Source organism: Meleagris gallopavo, chromosome 2 (assembly GCF_905368555.1).
Source record: "Meleagris gallopavo chromosome 2, MGAL_WU_HG_1.1, whole genome shotgun sequence".
NCBI lineage: Eukaryota > Metazoa > Chordata > Aves > Galliformes > Phasianidae > Meleagris > Meleagris gallopavo.
In genome coordinates, this window is record NC_139405.1 from 30,706,368 (window position 1) to 30,730,528 (window position 24,161).

Below are 24,161 nucleotides of genomic sequence, written 5' to 3' on the forward strand. Positions count from 1 at the left end.
ATCTTCTCAGCAAAGGAGGCTTTGAGTTCTCTCTCACTGGTAAAGTAGTTTAGCTCTATGCCAAACTGGAAACTTTCACCCTTCCCCTGGGGTAAATAAAATCTCTATAGCAAGAGTTCAAGTCAAGCAAGTTCTTTGCTAGTTACTCTTTCCATGAGTCACACACTTCTCCAGAATCTGTCCAGCTCCTTGTTTCAGCAAAGTAAGATCAACATAACCCTAATTGTATTTTATAGCTGAAAAGAATACTAATTTCTAATACTAACAAGAACAAAAGCCCTCTTCAGTCACAAACTAAACTTTTTGCGTCTTTTCCTTCTGCAGTTTCTTTCTTCACTTTCCCATAACGCTTAGCTTTCCTCTCGCTGTTTTCCTAGGTCTGGCTCTCTAATCAAAACAATGTGCTTACCTTTTAAGTTTCTCACATAGATTATTTCTCAGCAGCTACCAGTCTAACAAATATCTTTCACTGTAGGGAGATGCTCTTCTTTTCTTACGCTATCTGGTCACACACGCATTAAGGAATTACACTGGTCGCATGATCATCCTCCACAGTGCTTCAGTGCATAAGGCTTAGACTGAAATCAGCAGTGGTGTGGGGGTGTACACAGAGCTCGGTTTCAAGGGCCAGCACTGCCTGTTACAGCCCTCTTCTAATTTGCAATAATATTCTTATCTTGGGGAAAGCTAATGCTCTTTGAGCATACTGCTGATCCCACAATCAATTAATCTCGCACAGTGTCTTAACTATTCTATACAGCCATTGTTTCCATATAGTAATTCCAAGAAGAATAATAAATATTATAGGAAAACATATTTTTATTTTTATAATTAAATCGGAAATAGTATCTCAGAGGGTAATCTGTTTTGTCCATAAAGGGAAACAGAGTACAATGAACAGCATCTTCCAGGGCTATGTATTATGGCACATGGGAAACCTTTTTTGAAAAATAAGAAAGCAACATGTTTGAAAGTACAACGAACACTTGAACTGAGTGTGTGGGTGAGAAGCTGTGAGTTTTCATCTCTGATGGTGCTGATTCCACATAATTTAAATCCACTGAAATACTGTGCACAGCAAGCAGAGTGGTCCCAATGATGAGGTTTGATTTTTATCAGGTATTATGTGCACCAAGGTCTGTGTATTGTCAAAGAGGATCTTGTCATAGACAATAATCCCGCTGAAGCTCTTGGAATGTTTTCACAGTTCCATTTTCCAGGATATCTTCAGAAATAAAGCTGATGATGTCTAGGCATCACAGAGGATGAGATATATTCTCCTGACTTTCAGTAGTAGGTTCAGCCACTAGGTAGTCTATTGAAATGCAGTTACAGTAATATTTTGGCTGCCTAACTCTGCAATGTAGTCACAGGTTTATGAGTGTACTGTTGTAATGCAAGCTATAGTGCAATGTACTTTCAACTGTAGGCAATTAATTATTCTTTGTTTATCTGCATTTGTTTTACTAGGCCTCTTGATTCCTACCTACAGCTTTTTATGATATGCAAGAATAAGCATCATTAGCATTTATATCTAACAAATGCCAATATATTTAGAAAAAGAGCCAAGCACCATAAGAGGTTTTGCATTGCTTCAAAAGTACAATGGTGTAGAAAATAAGCATATGTTTTCGGTTCCTTTTTATCACTTTAGAATGTTGTCTGGCTTTTCCAAACAGTATATATAAATACGATTATATAACCCCAAGATAGGAAAGCACTTGTTTAAACATGTGCATGCCTACAGTATCATAATTTACAGAGCCTCAGAGTTGGCACCATGTTCTGACATGGAAATTTAGGGTTGCTTCACATGTACTAAACAATTGCTCTAATGTTTGAAATACAATGGCCATACTGTTTTGTTTCCAAGTTCCTTTAGGAAAAATCAGTACAGATTTTTTGGTACAATATTACCTCTCTAGGTACAATAGAAAAGTATTCAGTTTATTATTTCTGAATACAGACATTACTACAACACTGTAAAAATAAAAACCCCTTCAGATTAAAGCTTAGGCACAACATTCCCAGTGCTACTTGGGACCAAAACTCTGAAATTCAGTAGGAACATAGCGGTAGCCTGTGGATGCAGAAGTCGCAGGTGGAAAGCTGAAACACAAACAAACAAGGCCTCTCTAGAAAAAAAAATCTCCAAGTTAAATATGCCAGTTTCATTGTTACAAACTGCCGAGTTGACCAAGCACCTTGTTTTACGAGACATTACATAGCCAGAGGAGAACGGGTTTTGGTACTGTATTGAAAGGTAACAGTGGAAAGAAGGAGGAAAACAGCCTGGTAAAAGATAGTTCCTGGAACTGGATGCAGTTGCACCATGGGTGGCTGTATAACTCCGCACATCCTACTACTTCGTCAGCCCTCAGAAGTTCTCTCACAAAACCTCAAAGACTTTCCCAACTTAGTCTTGAAGATTTTCACACCTCTCAACCCTTCATAGCACTGTAGGGACCACAAACCAGCCATGTCTGCATATGGCTGCTCCTCCATGAGCTGAAATAAAGCAGGAAAGTTTTGGTGATGTATTTATACTAAGCTTGTATCTTGATAGGAAATCATCTCTTGGCTTTCCTGGTGACAAGAACTGACCTTGTCATCTAGACTCAGGAAAACTTACATGTATGGAAAAATTGCACTGACAAGAGTTCCAAGTAGTACAAAAGAACATAGCAGTCTGTCAGGAAATTTTTCTGCTGGGCTATAGAAGGAGAAAGCTGTATAAGAGCAGCTCAGCTGTTCAATTTTTTTTTTTTTTTTTTTTTTTTTTTCCTGAAAGACTTGAAAAACGTGTGCCAAAAATCAATCTTTGTAGCTGTAGAGAAACTCTATGGTCTCTGTTGTATGTGACTCTGCTAGAGAGAAACTACTGACAGAGTTACAGGAATGCTACAGCAATTACTTGTGCCCTGCACTTTAGTAGTTCTCAGCAATAACTCCACAGCTAACTGGGTTTTAACTGACACTGCTATGGCACCCCATCTGCCCCAGGTTCATTTTTAGTGCTGTCTAGTTCTATTAAGCAGCTAATAATACTCGCACCTATGCAACACTTTTCCTTTATAGACTACAACAGACTGACACAGCTGTACCCCTGTTTCACACAGGGGAAAAGTCAGGGAAAGTGAAGCTGATGCTGGACTTTCTAATGCATGCTGCAGTTTGGGTGGCAAGAGGCTGACGGATATTACTTGTTTTTTTCCTCTGGTGTGCTGGAAAAGGGTTTAATTAGCCACAGCAGACTTCAAGTGTGCAGGCACTTACAGAGCTGCAGGGTTCCCACACATCCTGCAGGTGCAGTCTCGTGCTTCGGGCGCTAGGGCTCAGCAGGTGCCAGGCTGCACCCTCCCACCATGGCTCTGCTCAGCCCCAGCACATCACTGCAACCTCCACAGGTTGGTTTCAAGTCACAAAGATAAGGAGAAATAAAAAGGAGGGGGATGCGCAGCCTTGGAAAAATTGTGGGTGGCCCAGGAGAAGGCAGAGAGAGAGGCCATGTAAGGAAGGGGGTACGCAGTGCTGAAACTTGCAGGATGGTGAGTGGAAATGCATTCAGGGAAATAAGAGAAGGGGGACACTCTCCTCCCCAATATACTCAAGTTTCAAACCAGCAAAAAATGTCATTTGAATCAGGGGAGCTGGAATACAAATGAGGTGCAGTGTGCACCTGCACCAGGCAAAATGTCAATTAAAGTTGTGCAGGCAGATTTACACCTGGAATTCCCTATTCTGAGTGCCTGAATTGTATGCCTGAATTGTGCAATCCTAAAGCTTTTCAGCACTGACATCCATCTGCATTCCTGCCCTGTGCTGGTAACAGAGTTATAGGTTGGTTCTCCCAATTATTATGCCCACGTAGGTGAAAGCTTAACACAAGAGGAGGCTGAACTCCTACCACTGCATATGAACAAAGACGATAAGGCAAGATCCCAGGGCTAGATGGGGTCAACAGTATTTTTAAAAGCAACCCCACATCATCTCATTATCAACTTTCACCTTCACAGAATGGAGCATTTTGGCCCTATTACTTCCTTGTAAGGCCACCACTGAATTTCTGTGCTCTGAATCCAAGACACCATCCTCTTCTAAATTCCAGTCTTAATTTATCCACCGCCAGTTTATATCTGCTCCCTGCTTTTGGTGTGTGAATTTTCTTTCCATCTTTCTGAAGTTCAGGGCCTTTCCAAAGTGGGTACAGGTATGCGAAATTAAGGACCAGTCTATTGGTATGTCATCCACGGATTAGTAGTAACTGCTACGTTGATACAATATTCTGCATTTGAAAAACCCAGTTCTGGATATAAAAGAAAGATTACACATCTGCCACGCTTTCTACAGCTTGCAACTCTAACTAAAAATGTATTAATTTCCTTTACAAAGGTGTAGACAGTGTTCTTGCCTTCAACCACTGGTTTTAATTAACGTTACAATCAGCTTTAATGTTTAAGAATTATTTTAAGCAGACTAAAAGATTTATCAGTTAAATAACTAAGCTTTAGCCTTAACAAAACATTTATATAACAGGGAATTAAGGCTTAAATAACCTATTAGTTTAGAGAAATCATACTTCTAAGAAGACACTAAATATGCAAGAACTTAGTTTGATAGGGAAACTTATCAGCTTAAAACAAGAAATATTGCAAAGTAAATAGTTACTTGATAATTAATCTTATCAAGGCTTGTGTTGAACAAGAAATACATGCTATGCCCTTCTGTTGAGTGCAATAGAGTTTTTATGCGGTTAAAGTTTCAAAGCATTTGTATATTTACTAGTTAGATTGATAGGTCAAAAAAAAATTAGCAATGAACGAAAGTATACCCTAAGAATAGGCTATCATGCTATCATTCTTATATAGCATATGCATCCGAAAAACATAATCTGACTCTCTAAAACAGTTACAAGAAATCCACCAGCAGCTGCCTAGGTTCTGATTTGTTTACAAAATTAGATCATTAATTTAGGTGCAACTAAGAAGGTAAATTTGGCCCTCCCAGTTTAAATCTCAGTCTTCAAGTAATGTTCCTGTTCCCTATTTTGTTACGATACCCTATTTACCAAGAAATTCTGAGTTGCTGGAAAGCTGTGCTGTCAAACAGTTGGCACAGCCAATCAAAAGCAGGACTTTCTTTTTAAAATTAATATTGCTGTTTGAGGCCACAGGGTGTGCGTGGCTCCAACTCAGCTGTTCAGGATAATAAGGGAGTGGACAAAGGCATGTCCTGCCCTCTCAGACCTTGCTGTACTGCTTCTGCTTTGGGAAGTGACAGAAGGGCACAGGCCGGGGGATGCTCCTGGGAGCTGATGGACAGAGAGACTTCCGTTTCCTCAAAGCTTCTGACCTCTTGTCGACGTGAGCCCAGGCCAGGACAGGAACATGGGGTGTGGTGAGGAAGCTGTGGGCCACAGCTCAGCTTCACTGCCCACGTGCCTGCTGTATGAGGGGTTGCTCCTGGCAGAAGCAGGCCCCTCTGAGGGCTCCTCTCCCCCCCAGGACTTCTCCTGGAGACTAAAAACTCAATCTTAGCCATTGTAGGCAGAGAAAAAAATCCTGCCTAGCAGCTAGGAAGGGGAAACAAGAAAAAGAAGTACAGGCACCCCCATCTCTTTGAATCTTCAGTGACATCTGAGTGAGTGTGCATAAAGAAGATTGCTGTTATAACTCTGTCAGCATGGGAAAGCAGGCAGAAGGCAGGGAGCTTGCACACGGGAGGTACATACAAACTCCTAAAAATAAGAGCCTATAAATGCACTCCGGAGTCAAAAGTAAGTGAAATGTTTTCAGAAAATCCTAAAGGGAAGAGTGGAAGAAAAGCAGAGCAGCCCTCTGGGAACTCTGCTTTCTTAAGTCATAAAAATCTCTCTTTTCCCTGTCTGGAAAAGTTGTGCACAATGCTCAGAACAATATGTTTTTATTTTCAGCCTTTTAGACCAAATAGCCATGAAAAAAAAGCTCAGTGTAAACTGCTATGAATGGGCAAAAAGTCCCGCCTTTTAGGTTTGTGACACATTTTTAAAAGCTGGAGTTTGAGACACAAAAGTAAAATCACTGAAAAAAATTAACAAATAAACAGTGTATTTCAGAAACGCGTCTATTTAACTAAAACACGTTTTCCTAATTGCTGTAGGTTTTTTATGTCATATGTAAAAATATTTCATGTCCATTTATGAAATTCACAGAAATTTAGAATCTCAGAATGGTTCAAAAATGGAGATGACAAATGTGTTATTAATAACCCATATATATATATATATTATTGAATGAAATGACTTGAAAACAAGCCAGACTTCCAAAATGGAAAGCGAGATACATTTTTGGTTCCTTTTTTTTTTCTTTTTCTTTTTTTTTTTTTTTTCCTGGAGGCATCTGACTGTGCAGGAATGCTTTGTTGAGAATTTAAAGACGGACAAATAATCAAAAACTTGGTAGAGGACAGAGCAGCAGACTGTATTAATTAAACCGCAATTATTTTTGTGGCACTACTTGGTTTTGCACGGCCATGCAGTATATTCATACATATTGTGTCTAATCCTACTATCGTTAGATAGACAAAACTCTAGACAGCAGGAATTTGGTTTGGCTAAGTCAAGCACAGTGACTTATTTCAGATGCTGATATCTGCTTCTTAAAAAGAAGCATTGTTAGCTTTTCCGGTATGTTCTATAGCCGTACTGAATGAGACTCAGATTACGTGGGTGTGCTCAAGGGAAACCTTTAGACAACACCCAAATATTGCAGAAATGTATAAAGTCATTAACAAAGCTTTGCCTGGATGTTGCTGTATCTGCAGCTGAAGTGGGTCAGACTGAAGCTCCTGGGCACCCTCCCAGCTGCTCCCTGTTGCTTTTTCCTTTTTCCCCTTCCAGAGATTACCCTCCTCTGAGATCTGCCTGTCACTGCATGTGTAGGTTGACATTGTGAAATTCTGTAGTTGCTGTGACTGCTTTATCATTAATGCCTCTCAACAGGTACTCACCCTATGGATAAGATCCTGATTTTATCTCTCTTACTTCGACTAGGGATCGGCCTTTTAATTCTTCATGGGTGGTAAATGGAGTGGAGCGAGCTTGGTCAGAGGGCTTTTTGAAGCTGGCACCCACCACAGTAGCTAAGGCTGCTGCAGGAAATCAAAGTTTATAGCAGCAGAAAATCAGCAGAGGCACCCTTTGCCTTGAGGGCTGGCAAGCCCCTCCTGATCAGCCCTCCTGAGAAGTGGAAACTTCTGCTCCAACTCACTGAGCTAGCCCTTATTCTCAAACTCTGCTGCGCCCTAAATGCAGACTTCCTTAGATGCCAATCAAAGGCAACCTTTTATTCCTCAGTTTGACACACCATGGGATGGGTGTTAAGGAACAGATACAGATAGGATTTCACCACATTTGTTTATATTTATATTATGTGTGTGGCAGGGTTCCCCAGAAATCTAACAAATTGTAAGTGGGGGAAAAGGTGATAAGAGGCCAGGGAGCTTTGGCAGGCTGCTGCTGTAAGCCAGTGTTTGCTGTGCATATGTGATATGTAGATCCTGTGCAAAGGTCAGAGCAAACTAAATATTACAAATCCTAAAAGGTCTTTGCACAATTAACATTTGAAAAATAATATGTATTATATAAACTGCTATGTTTTAAAGAGGCCAGGAAGAGGAGAAGGTAGCCTGCAGCCAGGAATGTGCTAATTAATGTGTACAATAGAAATATTAACCAAGTGACCTTAGGGGTGGGAAGGAAGGCAGAAGGAAGGGGAAAAACATGACACAATACCCTTAGCACTATGTTAGAATCCAGCACCATGAGAAACAGGACAGATAGACAGGAAAACAGCAGTCCTGCCATCTTGGCTGCAAAAAGCTGTCCTTACTAAGAGAATGGCTCTGCACCTAAAAGCTGTGTATAACAGGATGACTCACTCTAAGCCCCAGACAGTGCATCCTGAAGCTGGGGTCAACAGAACAAACGGACCTGCAGCCTCGTGAGCCCTTGGAGACCCTAGAGAAGATATTCACCAAATGTGTGACATGCATGTGCTGTGAATATTGTTTAATAGCGAGTTTTGTTTTCCTGTCTTCTCACCATAGATCAGTGGCTTAGTGAGCTTGTTCTTTTAACCTCAGTCTACAGGAAAATCTGACTGAGTAATCTCACATATTAAAGCATTCTGTTATTGCGAGCATGGCAATGTTCAGAATTTTTCCTATAACCATTGTCTCTATCTTTGTTTTCCAGGATACTGTAATGGTAGTACAGTGAGCCCCAACTCAGCCTCTCCTGAGCAGCCTGTGTGGCTATCTCTAGGTGTGAGCTGAGGAAGCACCTGCCAGCATGCTGCTTTGGTCAGGAAAATCCTCCAGCACACTGGGTGAGTCAAGTACAGAGCGTGCCAAGTACTGAGCATTACAAGGGAGTTTCTAATGAAGCAATGAAGCCTATGCATGCTTCTTTGCTTCCATTTTCTTGCTGCTATGGAATAGTGTCCTTACGTTGTGGCCCCATCTCATGGCTTGTTCCATTTAGATCTACCAACTCATTTTCCTTTTCTGCTCTTAGCTGATCTTGCAGATAAACTCTGCTCTGGGCTCTTCCTGCTGAAAAACTCAGTTTGTCTCTGTATCCTCTTCCCCAGCAACACCCTTCCATGTCTGTGAAATTCCTCATCTAGTTGTTCCTGTCCCTTCTTCATGACCTGACATCTTTATCAGCCTCTCATGCTTGGACTGTTGGGGCATACAACGCTGCGGCTTGGGACTGGACTGATCTGGCAAGAGCAAGGAGAGGTGCCAGTAGTGTCATAAGGAAGAAGGATGGAGAATTTTAGCCAATTTTTGACACAGGAAAATATTGCCTTAGAGTAATTCAGAGCTCTCATAGCATTTTGGATATATGTACAACCCTCACACCTGCCCACAACTTGCTTGCATAATGTATTTTTCTAACCATTTTTTTCCTCATGCTTAGAATAGTATTTTGAAGTTGCTCTTAATCTCAGCAGCAGGAGAATAGGAAGGATAGCGTCACTCAGCTTTAATTGATAGTTTGCACAAAGGGTAGGATTCAAATATCAGCTCCTAGTATTACAGTCATCTAATTTTTTTTTTCCATACAAGGACCCAGTCAGAGGAATGCATGCCCATACCAAAATTCTTTCAATACCTTTGCTGGCATCTGTTGATTATAGCCTAAACAAAGAAACAGAATGGGTCTTTTCAGTCTTTTAGCAATTCATACGTAAAGTCTTTGTTTCTGGAGCACAGGAATGAAGCTGGTCCCCAGGAATAAGAACAGTAAAGAGAGACCTCAGTGTAATTCTGTTCCTCTTTGTGATTAACTGCAGTTAGTGAAAAACAGACATCTCTTTCATAACCTTTAGGTCCCTGGAAATGTATTTGAGTCATACCAATTTGTCAGCAGAACAGGAGCTCCCAGTGTGACAAAGTTAAAAAAGACAACGCTGCTCTTCGACACAGTGAGCATATTCTCAAGGGTATTATCAGGTAGGATGGCTATCATATGTCTGCATGAATCCTGAGCAACTGCCACTAGAATACTAGAACACTGGCTTAGTGCCTGCAGTTCAAAAGGGACGCTGATAAATTAAAGTTCAAAGGAAAGCCACAAAGATTAACAGGGGAGATGACCAATCTTCCTTGTCCTGAAAGCCTTGTACCAAAATCTTTATTTGCCCAAAAGACAGGAAAGGGACATATACAGAATGATCATTAAAAGAGGACACTGATCCCCCAGAAGACCTGCTGCTCACTGCATATGGGATGAGGCAAGGTTGTGATAGGAAATGGGCTGGTGACTCACCTTCTTCCTTAACACTGTGATAGATAACCCATCAGCTGCTGGGCCAATGCAGTCCATACATCATGGTTTTGGCATGGGATTGCACCTTAACTGCATGCATCTCATGTAGCTCTAATGCTGCTGCTTAGCCAACTGGAAAATAAATGTCCTAAATGAGAAACAACATGAATTCAGACTTCATCAAAAGTAAGGTCAAGGATTGACATGTTCAGAGACTGAGACATGCGTAACAAAACTTTGGTAACTTCTACTCAGCAAAGGAACAGGATGCTGAAGATTGCTTGTTAAGAATATCCTCATCTCTTAAAGTCAGCAAACTCCTTGTGAATGTAATCCAATCTTTGGCACTTCAGAGAAGAAATCTCCTAAGGCAGCTATAAACTCTTATTCTTCCCTCTCAATTTTGTTTTCCTCTGCAGCAAGCCAGTGCACAAGTACTGCTTGTTTGCACAGCGCCTAACTGAAGGTGAACAGCTAAGAAATCTCATCCAAATTATTCTTTGTTTTGCTATATTGAAAAGAACAAGTGAAAATGAGCGTACCCATTTTTAAGTTCCTACTTTGAAAATGTTTGTGATGCAAGAATTTATAAACTTAAAACAAAAATACACTCTAAATTCTTAGCAGTCCAGCTATTCTGGCAGCCACTTTTCTAATGGTGGTGCGGAGCCGCCAGTGGTGTACACTCCCAAGTAATCTGCACAGGGCCTTCTGACTTACTGCAGGAAAAAAAAAAAACCACCAAAAAAACCAGCCTTTGGCCAGGATGATCCCTGCTAGCATAGTTTTGAAATTTTGACGTGTGCTATGACACAGTGACTTTTTCCTGCAGCCGCAGGTATGCAGAATTGCTGCAAGATGAAGTAGGGATTTCTGGAAAACTAACTCAATTACAAGCATTTAAATAAATTTAAATGTATTTTAATGAAACATCACAATCTCTCTCTGAACAGGAATCACATGACAATGAGGAGAGTTTCAACAGCCACTAACATGGCTAGTGGGGTTTTATAATAACAACAGAATTATTGTATGTTACTATTAAATTCTCTGTCACCATTGATAGAATTAATCAAGTACTCCTCAGTACATAAACGCATTGGTGAATTACTCTTATTCTTGGTCAGCAGTTGTGGTGACAGGACTCTTTTATCCTTTGAGTAATGGATGGTATGTGTTGCTGCTGGGAGACAGAAGACAAAAAGTCAAGTTTGGGGCTTAGGGGACAGCCTAAAAAATTCCAGTGGAGCTTGTGCAATGTGTGAGAATCAACCAGATTCAAAAGGGAAGGAAAAGCCCTAGCTAGTGATTGTAAGACATTTTGGATAGCTATGTGAATTATTTTCCTGCTGACATCACTGATAGCTGCTTATGAAAGTGCCATAATGTTTTCTAAGCATTGTTTGGATTTCTTGGCTGTTTCAGAAACCGTCTCAACCTCCAGGATGTCAGAAGCAATAAACTTGCCAGAGAAGACAACACCGAACATCCTCACAACAGCAAAGGGAAATGCCACTTTTCACACAGAGAGAAAAAGGAAAAACATTCAGGAGAGTCTTCCTCTTAAAACTAGAGATCAGATATCATTACTCTCTATGTGACGATCCAAGTGATTTTATTGTCATGAACAACTATACCAAATTAAAAGGGAACCACTGAAAACAGCAAATAATCTCTGCTTGCTTTCTGTACCTTGACATGCCATACTCAGTATCCCTGTGGTTTCCAGTGAAAGGAGAAAAAGCAGCCTGGGACATTAGGCAGATATTTTTTCTGAGCAGTCAATATTTCTCCCCAATGCTCTGCCCTGCCTCCAACAGCAGGCCTGGTCCTGGCACCCTGAGTGCTGTCCCTGCACTTGCAGGATAGCTGGGCAGTGAGACTCAGTGTGAGGAACTTCACGTCTGCGCTGTGTGGACCTGACAGTGCCACCGACCACATTCCTGGGACCTGACACACGCTGGAACACCTCTTCTATGCACATTTCTCCAATTTTGGCTCATCCCAGTGGTTTTCTTAGAAAAATGACCTAACTATGGTCATATGACTTCAAAATGTAAAGCACATATTTTGGCTCCTCAGCAGGACAGACTTTGAGTGAAAGCCTGTAGAAACATACTCATGTCGTTTTGACCACCAGAGGGGGCCTGCATTTTCCCAGATTCTCAGTAAAAAACAGGGAATCATCTTTTAGGAGAGGAATTAAAAGGCAAGTAGTATTTGTAATGAGGAGAGCACCTGCAGGCACTGTGTCATGGTCAGCTGATTGCAACACAGTGACAGATGGACAAGGTAAAAAGAAAATAAGCAGATGTGGGATAAGCAAAGAGTGCTGTCAGGTATCTGCTCTGTAGCTGCTGTGCTCAAAAGGTATCCTGCTGAGGAAATTCTTAAGGAGTAACACTTTTTTTTTTTTTTTTTCTGTGACTCTGAATACAAAACACAAGGAGATTATTCCATCCGTTGTACTGAATCCCGGCCTTGCCCTGTATTCATTTCAGGAAAAGTAACACTATAGCTGAGAGTCAGGTTTGCAAAACTGTCCTTAGATGTCTTCATATTAATAGCTTGATTTTAACTTCAAAATGAAGCATTTTTCAGTTATCAGTATTTTGTGAACATTTCTTGCATATCTAAGACAACGTTGGGCATCCCAGCTCCAGTTCAAGGAATCTACTTCAGAAAGGTAATTTCCAGCTAATACTTCTACTTACAATGAGAAATCCTGGCACAAAATTTAACATGAAAGAGTGGGAAAGCTCAAAGAAAAAAAGATTCTGTCTTTCGTAAGAAAAATGAACTCATATATAACAAATATTGCTTTTCATCATTACCTACTTAGTTGGCACTGTACTGGAAATCTCAAAACCACCTGTTATCCTTTGCTTGAACTTTACTGTTTTCTCTCTGTAATACGAATGCAAAGCATGTGTAATACCAAACCCCATGCCTGTGCTCTAAAGCAGCTTTCAACAAGCATCTATATAATCATACACAGAACAAGGCAGCAGAAATTAAAATCCAGCATTAAATGTTAAAAATCTTGTTTATGTTCCATGACTATTACCATAAGCTGACTATATAAAATAATGCCGTTAACACCACTTTCTAGAATTTAAAGATAGGAAAGTTGCTGCTACTTGAATAGCAACAGCTAATCTAGCATATTCTTGCTTGGAAACATCGTACAAAGAAATCAAATCTTTCAGCTGGAAACCTCATTCCTAGAGTTACTGAGTAACACATAAATAGGACCACTAAGCCATATAACATTTGCCCCCCTACTCTGACTTATTCATCTATCTGTAGCAGATATGAAAGCTTGTGTGTGGCCTGACATGGTCCTCATTCAATTTTATTTAATTACTCACTTGATTTCACTTGAAAGAACTATTAAAATGGCATCTTAATTGCTCGGTATTATCCAGAATCTCTTTCAAAGCCCATAAATGTCAAGGATTAAAAATGATGTCACTTTTCTAAATTCCCTATTCAGGGGAAAGAGAAAAAAAAAAGAACTTCCATCCAGGCCAAAATAAATAAGTAAACACATAAAAATACACAGTCTTTAAGAAGGGGATCAGCTCTCCCCCCTCCCTCAATGCTGTACTATTGCTGCGAGTAGGACCCGAGAGAATGGATGGCAGATGAAGCACTACAGCCACAAGGCTTTAGCAGGTGGGCAGCCACGTTTGGGATCCTCAGACCCTGTGAGATGGAGGTTCACAGCCACCGCCATGATGTCCTCCAACGCAGGAACTGCCAGCCTGAGTCAGACCAAAGATCCATCTACTTCAAAATCCTGCCTCTGACAGCAGACAAGGGCAGACGCTTAGGAAGAAAATATAAGAACAAAGTATGTGTGTTAGAGTGATGCCCCCACCCCCAAATATCCTCTCTGATTCCGACAATCAGCAGTTCGGGGATTTCCTGAGCCAGATGTTGCATCTGGACAACTGGTTTTAATAGGCCATGCAATCCCATGCAATCAGGGGGGAGATACAGGGACGTGGCTGCAACCGCACTCTGGGAAACACAGCAGCAAAAGACAGAGTGGTTTCATGGCTTCATGAACACAGAGGTTTCTGAGCCTTTCTGACCTCCATGCATAGAAGTGTCATAAATTCCAGGCTGGCATTAAGGAGAATTTATAAAGCTAGACCATGCCATAAGTAGTCTTATCAGGCAATCTGTAGGTAAGCCCTGTTCTTACATGCACAAACATACAGCCTACTTCTACAAGCAGATGTTAATGGCAAGGTATATTGAATCTGCCCCTTACAAACCTCTCACGTAAGAGAACTTTGAGTGGATATTTGATTTAAATGAGCTTCAATCTAGCTGAGAACTGGAAAGACCTTGGTGTAGAAGCATGGAGCGTTAGAGCAGTTGGCCATAAATTCCCTTCAATTGCTGCAGACTCCTCGTGCAGCAGAGCTGACATACACAGCTATAAGGAGGAGCTCTCATGGATCCAAAATAAGATTTATTTTTACCTTTGGGGAAGGATGGATAAGAAGACCATTACCTTCTTTGGGAAGTTGGATTTTACTGTGCTTGATCTCCATGTAAGGCTTTGCTTTTCTTTGTTTTAACTGATTTGAAAGAAAAATAATCGTTTATGTCTGCCTTAAATCACCTTCCCTTCATCTCCTGATGAAATGCCACTCACTTTTTTTTCTTTTCTTTTTTTTTTTTTTTTGATAAAGTTAACCCCAAAATAACTGAACTTGGCAACCTGGCATACAAATAGTTCTAATCTTGGTGCACAAACATGTTCAAGCTTGAAAACTGAGTAAGATAAAAATAAAGGTGTTGGTAATTTTGAGTATGCCTGCCCAGCATCTGCTAAGACTTTCAGCATGTCCTAATTAAACTCCCCTGTGTTTTGTGACTTGACACAGATATACCTACCTGATCTGAATGCTCAGAAAAAGCTCCACAGCAGACAATGAAGAAAAGAAATGCTTTGGTTATCACAGAAGAACTTCGTGGAGAGTGAGAGGAAAGGAAGAAATTGCCTAAGAACAGACACTAGAGAGTGTTTTCTTCAGAGAACTACAGCTTCCAAATGCTTCTGCTCCTTTCTGCTACTGTAAGTTCTGCAGTTACTCATCACTTGACTCTAAGGGGTTCCAGTCTGCTATTCTGTATCACAATACATGTTGAACTAGTGGCATCACATTCCATTCCAGTGAAAGTGACTGAAAATCCTTCCTGTCTCATAGGCAGCAGACGTTTTACTTTTCTTTCAACTCCCCCTTTCTTTTCCCTTCGCCCACGCCTTTCCTCACTCCACCATGCAGTCACCACTTCTGTCATCCCTGTGCAGCCATGCAAGACAAGCACAAACTCTGTTCGGAGGACTGAAAATGGAAGACACGGCAGATAGAACAAAATCATCCTTTTCTGTAGGCTCTCTGAAAGCAGAGATGCAAGAGAATTTTGTACACTGCTTTTTTTTTTTCTCTTTTTTTTTTTTAAATCTGTGACTTGACACCTTGATACCTGCTTGATCTGGATGCTCAGAAGGCTCCACGGCAGACAATGAAGAAAACATCTAGCTGTAGATGTCCTGTTCATTGCAGGGCAGTTGAACTAGATAACCTTTAAAGGTCCTTTCAATTCAAACAATTCTATGATTCTACTACTGAGGTTTCTAACTAATTTTAAAACTTTAATTGATCTTTACGCTGTTAGCAAATTCTTTTATAATTATAAGGAAGTAGCGCTACATGAAGTGAAATTGTCAAAGACTTTACACATTGATTTAGTAAGCTAGGATTGTCAGCAATACTCACCTGTGTGTCACAACCACTGACTCCTGTTATAAAGAGAGGTGCCACTGCTGTGTAAATGAATGTATTGCCAAGGTGCTGTGCAGCCTGAGACCTGCCACAGTCATGCTGGGCTTAAACGGGAATCTGTTGAAAGGAAAATAGTGGGTAGTCCTGGGTACCACTGAGGCATATGCAGGGCAGTAAAGTAGACACTGGCAATCTTCAGAGAACCAGAGATGCAATAGACCATCCACCAGACAGGTCGTTTCCGTCACGTGAAAAAGCAAATTTCAGTAATCTCTGAATTTTCTGAGCATGGACAGCGTCTCAAAAAAAAAAATCACAAATACAGAAAAATTCTGAAGTACGCTTTAACTCTGTTGGATTTCTGATCAAGAAGTGAAGTACAGAGAGACATTGCTTGTAAATAAAATGCTTGCTGTTGTATCTACGTGTCTACTTCATACACTAGAACTTGGATTTTTCTCAAGCACATCTTAAAACTAAAAGAAAGGAATCCATTTTTCTTGTAACCAGTTACTTACCTGATTTACATTCCACGTTGTTTAAAATTCAAGGACGACGGAACCTTACGTCCCCAACTGGCTCATGCTTACTATAGACAAGTGGTCACATTTGGTCCTTGTCAGGCTTAAGAACTCATTTATCCAGAATTCAGTAATGACAATTCATTTCAAACAGTAGTTATAGCTACACTTTAATCAGCGCTGACAACAGGAGCAACATATTTTCTGACTATGCAGTTGCTGATCACGTTAGGCCTATGTAAAATAGGAAAATTAATTAATTAAAAATTTGCTTCAGAATACTACACAAAAGATTTAATATAAACTGATTTTTCCCATTTGCCAGATGTTAACAGGATCGCGGGTGAATTTGCACAGGTGATGGAGCTCTTTGAGGGTAAATCTTATAAGACAAATATTTTAAAATATGATTTATTATTTTTAACTACCTCCATTGAAAGCAATAAAATTCCCTGCTCAGTGCTTAAGGAATGAGTATCTGACACGGAGTGTAGCAGAACTGCCCCCGAATAACTTTGCCCTGACCCACCAGGCACAGGGATAAAACAAACGAGACAGTTCTTCCCTCCCCTCCTCCTTTTCTGAGAAGTCAGCATTCTCCAGTGAAAATAAACCAGTGTCAGTAAGCGACAACTCTGGAATTCTCCCTGGAAGTTAAATCCCAGCTGAGACACTAAATCACTTCATGAAAATGTGCCCTATTGTGAAACATTTGTATTGGGGTCCTATTGCACTGTCCTTGGGTACATTCTTTTTTAATAAAACAGGCATTTTCTTCCACTTGGGCACATCATAAAATTGCCACCAAACGATACTTCATGTGGCAGTTCTGTAATAATCAGAGACGTGCCGGTTAGATTGTTTTAAATGTTAGTCCTAATCCTTCAGGCAAATACTAACAGATAGTAGCAATTTGTGTAGTCATCGGAGCATAAAAATGAACTTTTTAAAAATATCTAACACTTAAAAAGCAAACAAACAAACAAAAACAATACAATAGTTTCCTTGTCAGGGCACAAGCAATCTCCCCACAAAACATCTGAGAAAGAATGAAATGGCAAAAGTTTGGACAAATCCAGTTTAGTCATTGAGTGTCTCTGCCCAGATGAGGACATTCTGATGCTTCCCCATTTTGCTGTGGCATGAATGCAGTTGCACTGAAGGAGCAACAAAAGCAGAGAGGTGGGCAAGAGGAGACTGAAGTAGCAAACAGGAAAATCCTGTTTCCCTGCTATAGGTTAGTGTACATCATTTAATACTCTCAGTCATACGATCTGATTTTCGGGTGGTCCTGTATGGAGGCAGGAGTTGAACTCTATGATCCTTATGTGTGCCTTCCAATTCGGGATTTCTATGATTCCGTATCTCTCAGTAGACATGCTAGGCCAAAAGTGGCAAAAAATGACTGCAGAGACAAACACCAGATGTCTAAGTGACAGATACACTCACAAAGCCACTATCCACTAACGGAACAATATGATCTCCCATTTTTTAAATTATGAGCCTCCATTGCTTGAAGGTGGTACAAAAAGCTGTTGCCCACCTCCTCACATTCATACACTGGGCAGCATGATAACCCAGCCAGTATGTGTCGTAGGAGCCCGGTGCTGAGATCTGGGCAGTGATTTGGTGCTGTTTTGTGGGATAAGCATGCTGGGAGAGCTATCAAGTCCAGTATGATGTGGTCTACCCTCCACACAGCTACATGTCCCCCTGTATCTTCTGGCCATTGTGGCTCTCAGATTTTTTTACCCACCTGGGTAAAACCTGGAAGATGAGGGCCAGCAGGGCTGCAGGTGTCTGTGCAGTACCTTCTCTTATGCTCTTACCAGGAACACCTGGCCAAGGAGGTCAGACACAAGCTCCATTTCTTACCCAGCATGAAGAGAGCCAAGTCATGTACAGAAGTTAAGGACAGAACTTGACCCTGTGGCCAGGACATTCATGTTGGAGGAAGGGGCTGTGGTCTTGGTATCCATACCAGAGATCATTTGTAGATTCATTTGTAGATATATACACTTATGTAGGCATATATATGTGTATATAACTAACTGAGCTTCAGTTCTTTTCAGACCAGCAAAAACACCCCAAGCACTGCCAGAGAAGTGAGCGCCCCTGAAGCTGCAAACAGAAGTGCAGAACAGAAACTCAGGCACATTAAGCAGGGAGGAACTTTAGGAGTTTAGGACAAGCAGGCAGCAAGGTGACAGCTTTCAGGCTGTTCCTATCTCCTAGCTTGAGCACCTCTGTCATGTGTGGGGTTGAGTCTAAAGCTCAGAGTTGACAGCAATATCCTGCACATGTTATCAGATAGGAATGCTTCTCCTCCAAATCTAACCATCTGTATTTGTGGCTACAAATACTTTTATATGAATTATGGGATATGGGAAATATTTTCCCAGATTGTTTTCAAGGAATAAATATGAAGCACTACATCTCTGAAAAATCCAAACAAATACGACAACTGTTTAGTAAAGGTTAAGTGCTTTTCATGAGAATATTTAAGATAAAGGATAAATGTACTTTTTGGAGCTTGAAGAAAGAGAGATGAGGCTGAAAGATGCATGGAAATCGAATATTCTGTCTTTTGAATATTCTGATTTTTTCTCTTCCTGTTTATAATATGATTCAGAGTTTGTTAAAGGAACGAGGAATAGCACAGAAGAGGTGTTAAAAGATGACAGTTAAAAGGTGGTAGTACTAGAGACCAGTCGATTGTAGGTTTCACAGAGAAAATATTAGGAAGCTCTGCGTGCCCAGAAGGTTCAATTGCAGTGTCTGAAGATCAGTCACTTACTCCAATAATTATCTTAAATTTTCAAAATAAAAATGTCATCACAACAATTGCTTAAATAGTTTTCTGATTCTTCCTTCTCTTCCTAGATGGAGAATTTCCATTAAAATATGTTGCTTATTTAAGCCTTCACTTTTATGCTGATTCTACATGCTAGAAAGGTGAAAACAAATATTAAGCATGTTTTTCAAAATGACACAGAAGAGACCAAGCCAAGTTAGTTATCCTCACGACCTCAGCAAAATGACAGAAACCAATATTTGGTCTCTGTCAGGCAACATTCTCTCAAATTCTGGAATGACAAACAGTGGAAGCAGTGTTTTCTCTCTCAGAAGTAGCTCCAAGATCTTACATATCAGACTGACAGCTCTGTTAAATCAGCCTGTCATACTATGTCACCACTAAAGATTGGCACACATCACACAGGAAAGTAGTTACTGGTATTAAAACTGCCTGATCTCTCTCACCTCTGTTATTGTAACACAACTTTCCCATCTCCATTCTTGATGGAATTCTCTGACTTTGGGAAAGGCCTTCACACACTCAGATGTGACACATTTCAGCATTAACCTCCTTTTACTGAGCAGACACACCTGTCTCAGCACCTGTGTTCACATTATAAAACCAGATGCCTTCATGCCATGCATAATGGCATAACAAGATCCTGTGTCTGGAAAAAGTTAGATAAACTCAAATAGTAAAGCACACAAATTTCTATTTTGAGGAAATTAAACAGTTAAACTGCTTACAAAAGGATGCCATAAATTCTCCATGACTTCAAATCTGTGTCAATAATGATTTTTTCATACCTAATTCAAATGTTCTCGGCTCAAAGTTAAAACTATACAGTAAAAATCCATGGTTTGTGCTATCAGGAAAACTGGGGGAGATGAATATTAATAACCCTCCTCTGCTTCAAAATATAACAGTTCTCTGACGAGGGGGGCACTAAGACATTTGGAAGAGTTCTCCAAACTACTGTTTTCATTCATTTCACCGTTCTGGAGACATGAGACACGTTATTATCTTATTTGTGTGCACATTTGCTCCACTTTTATATTTTCTTGATTTTTGGGAAAAAAAAAAAAAAATCAACATAAAATGTTCCCCAAAAGACTTGCTTACATTATTGTTTTGCCTACTTTGGATTCAATCCTGTTTTTATGCTTTCATTACAAGATATTACAAAGAAATTCTTTTCTTAATTGCTTAACTTGGATTTTTTTCCTGAAAAATCAATAGCTTTTTTTCAAAGATGAGGGATCTCAGCTCAGCAATCAAAAGCTCTTTCCAATACAGCACGCCCTAATCATCTCTGCAGGCCTCACTTACTGTGTTAAGAACTGTCTAACATTTGAAGAAGTAGGATCCTAAAGCTAAACTCAAAAACATGAACTTAGTTAATTTCACAGATAGAAAACACAGGAACACGAGGAAAATCTTTCTTGAGGGTGGCAGAGCACTGGAACAAGCTGCCCAGAGAAGTTGTGGAGTCTTTCTCACTAGAGATATCTAAAACCTGTCTGGACACTTTCCTCTGTGGAATCTACTGTAGGGAACTTGCTTTAGCAGGGGGTTGGACTCAATCTCCAGAAGTCCCTTCCAGTCCATACTGTCTGTGTATCTCTGAATACAAACCAGCTCCCTCTGACACAGCTGACTGACATTAAACCTATTCTGTTATGTAATGTTGAAAGCATATAAACTGTCAGAGCTCATTTCCTCCTTACTTCCTAAATCTAAATAAGTTAATGCATCTCTTTTTTTTTTTTTTTTTATTGCCTGTCTTTCATATGGGGAAGAGCAGAAGATAAGAGATCTGTCCTGCTAAGGAATCTGCAGACAATGGACTTTCTGGCAAATGTATATAATGTATAATTCATTTTCCAAACGATATCCTGCAAAACAGGGAGAGTTTGTATGCAATAATATCCTTATGTGACTTAATATTTTATTCAACAAACTGATATTGCTATTAACTTGGCCTACTTCCTTAAGATACTGAAAATGTGTAACGATGATGAGTGTCTTTCCTTAAGAACTTCTGAGTACATTCCTATATCACAGGAATTTTAAGAGGAACAGAGGTGTGAAATTGTACAATCGATAGGTTACAGAGGTTAGGCTAAGTAGGATTATTGTGGTGGAAAGATAATAGATGAAAAATGCTCACTAGTGTTGTAGGCTCGCAATAAACTCCACAAGGATCAATCTCCAGAAAGAGATCCTTCCTCAGTGGCAGTCAGCACTTAAATGCTATCTAGGAGAGGTGGAGCCAGGCTCCACTCCTTCCAGTAGCACAGATGAATTGCATTCACTTCTGCTCCCATGGCTGGCTCATTGCTTGCCTCAGGTGGTCAATCAGAGGTTCAGGCCTGATCAACAATTCCCATACAGAAACATTAAATTCTTACAAGTTTGTTAAATGAAGCTGAAGAGAATTTTCTACTGGGGCAAGAAGGCCAATGGTACCCCATGGAGCATGAAAAAGAGCACAGCCAGCAGGTTGAGGGAGATGATCCTCTCCCCTCTGCTCTGATGAGGCCACATCTGGAATACCGTGTCTAGTTCAAGAAAGACAGAGAACAACTGGAGAGGTTCCAGTGGAGGGCTAGAAAGATGATTAGGGGCTCTTACAAGGAAAGGCTAAGAAATTTAAGAGTGTTCAGCCTGGAGAATGTTGAAGGGGGATCTTTATCAATGCTTGTAAATATCTAATGTGCAGATGTCAAGTGGATTGGGCCAGGCTTTCAGTGGTGACCAGTGAAAGAACAAGGGGCAATGGACACAAACTGAAACATAGAAAGTTCTGTATGAAGATAAGGAAAAAAATCTATACTTCAAGGGTGACAGAGTGCTGGAACAGGCTGCCCAGACAGGGAGTGGAATCTCCTTCTCTGGAATTATTCAAAACCTGCCTGGGTGCTTTTCTGTGCAAGCTGCTAAAGGGAACCCGCTTTAGCAGACGGTAGGACTCAATAATCTTCACAAGTCCCTTCCAAACCCTACGATTCTGTGATTCTATGATAAGAAAAAACATCTAGAAGTAGACTTCAGGAACTTTGCTTCTCACAAAACTACTTCATGTGCGATGACTGAGAGACTTCTATTTTATTTTTTTAAGACAAAAGTGTTTGGGTAGTAGTCCCAACCCCCTGCACACCAAGTGGCTCCATGCAGGTGCCATCCAGGCTGCAGGTTAACTCCGCACAACAGATTGCCTCTGCCTCCCAGGAGATACTGCTGCTGCTTCCAGCCCCAACCAACAAAGGGGAAGACCTGGAGCCCTCCTAACACGCCAGGTACCTCAGCCCAGGAGCCATCATCTCAGTGTGGTGCCTTGTGAGCAGGTCCTGCAACTAGCCCCCACTCCTCCCTAAGTGTTGGAAAGAGATCGCACAATCCATAAAGCACACTCAGTAATTTCAACACCATAGTATTTGTGTTATTTCATTATGTTGTTATGGTTCTGGATTTCATTCTGCCAGAATTCTGTTTTTACCCTTTTTTTTTTTTTTTTGTAAGTAAAGTACTAAAAAACCCAATTATACTCTGTATCTATAAGAAGGAAAAAAACCACTAAAAAAATATTAAATTGAAAAATGACCCAGCCTCTACGTCAAGGTTTTTCCTGGAACCCGTGGATACTAGATAGACTACAAGAGAAATTGAAAATAAACTTCAAAATACGGCTATAATAGTTAACCAATTTGGATAGTCCTACAGAACCTTAGAAAATCAAGTTCAAGCTAAAATACAACAGCAGGAAAATCAGATTCTCGTACTCTCAGAACACATATCACAGGACATTTGTTTTGACTGAAAAATTTCCCACTATATTTTAAAAAAACTGTTTACTCACGTAATACAAATTTTTATGTGCAAATAATTAAGTACTCTTTATCTCTTATTTCACGTATCTTATCTCTCTGATGAAAACCAATGGTACCATACGCCTTAAATACACTGACACTGGAAATTCAGCTAGCGAAACAAATGCTTAACAATTTTATTGTTCAGTTCCTGAAAGGACTGTGGTTTTCATTAAAGCCAAGGCCAGTTACAAAAGTTACTTTTCAGAGACTGTGCATGGTAACATGGACTGATGTGAGGTACATAAATGGAGTTCATGGCAAGAGTGAATCATGGCACATTTGTGTTTCTCAGTTACGAGATACTGCAACTAACTGCTACAGACCTGCAGCCTCTGGCTGCATTCAACCAACTTCCCTGTGCTTTCAATTAGCAAAGATGACATGTGAGTGACCATCTCTGACGCTGCAAAGCTGCACATACAGGCAAGCCACAGCTTTTGTGGTTCTGAGCAGGACTGGTGCTTATTGCTAAGAAATGTAGAAGATAATCTCTTATAGTAAAGAAGCACGATAATTTGGACACAATCCCTTAAAAAAAAAATAATAAAGACCCAGTCTTAGGACAAACCACTATGTTACTTCAGTTTTGCTGTAGACTTAATTGGACACAAAGTCAGCACATGATAAATTATTCAAGATGTAACAGCTGACCACATGCCTGGTCCAGGTAACAGCATGCTGACATTTTCTCTTGCTTTCCCTTTCATGTACTGATGTACTCACCGTGTGAACTGAACTCTTCGCCCCACACAGTAATACCTTCCTTCTATTCTCAGTTTGTAGGGAAACATTCCTGACAATACAACATCAGTATCTTGCAATACAGAGCGTTAATGATACTGAATCATTTTCTTAGTGTTTTTACCTTATTTCCAGAAAGAATGGCCTGTCAAATGTAGCATTAGATGTGGTTGTAAACTCAACATTACCTCTGTCCACTGCCTAGAAATACTATTTATTTTTTTCTTGCTTATTCTCATCTGAAAGGTAGATTCTATTGAAGAGTTTGAGAGTAAATACATCCAGCTGTTGCTTGAGTTATGGAAGGCTGGAAAAAAATATGCTTTTCCTACTATAAGAAAACATTGCCTTTCTCTACACAGCTCGGAATGCCTGCTCTATTAGATTTGGCATATACATTATTTTTATTCTGCAACACACATCAGTACGTGATTAAAAAAAAGAAAGACAAAAAAATCACTTCTGATTGCACTCAGTCTACACATCCAAGTGTAATGTATTTCCACTCCCTTTTGAGATTACGTTCTTAGTTTCTTTTACTCTACGAGTCAGTTCCACATGAGCAGGCAGCCAGGCCAGTTATGTGCTGATTTAAGTTGGTTCTTATCT

At 40.3% G+C, this 24,161-nt stretch overlaps 1 long non-coding RNA gene across 2 annotated transcripts in view; it reads right to left on the minus strand.

Annotated features, from left to right (window-relative positions):
- Positions 1–24,161, minus strand: part of LOC104909634 (uncharacterized) — a 38,153-nt gene that overhangs the window by 6,038 nt on the left and 7,954 nt on the right. The window contains exons 3-5 of one of the 2 annotated variants that reach the window (XR_792476.4): positions 16,140–16,376; positions 15,616–15,738; positions 9,815–9,962 (exon numbers count right to left, since the gene is read on the minus strand). This is a non-coding gene — a long non-coding RNA (uncharacterized LOC104909634). The remainder of the gene's footprint in view (positions 1–9,814; positions 9,963–15,615; positions 15,739–16,139; positions 16,377–24,161) is intronic. The other variant, XR_014882094.1, reaches the window with a different exon arrangement.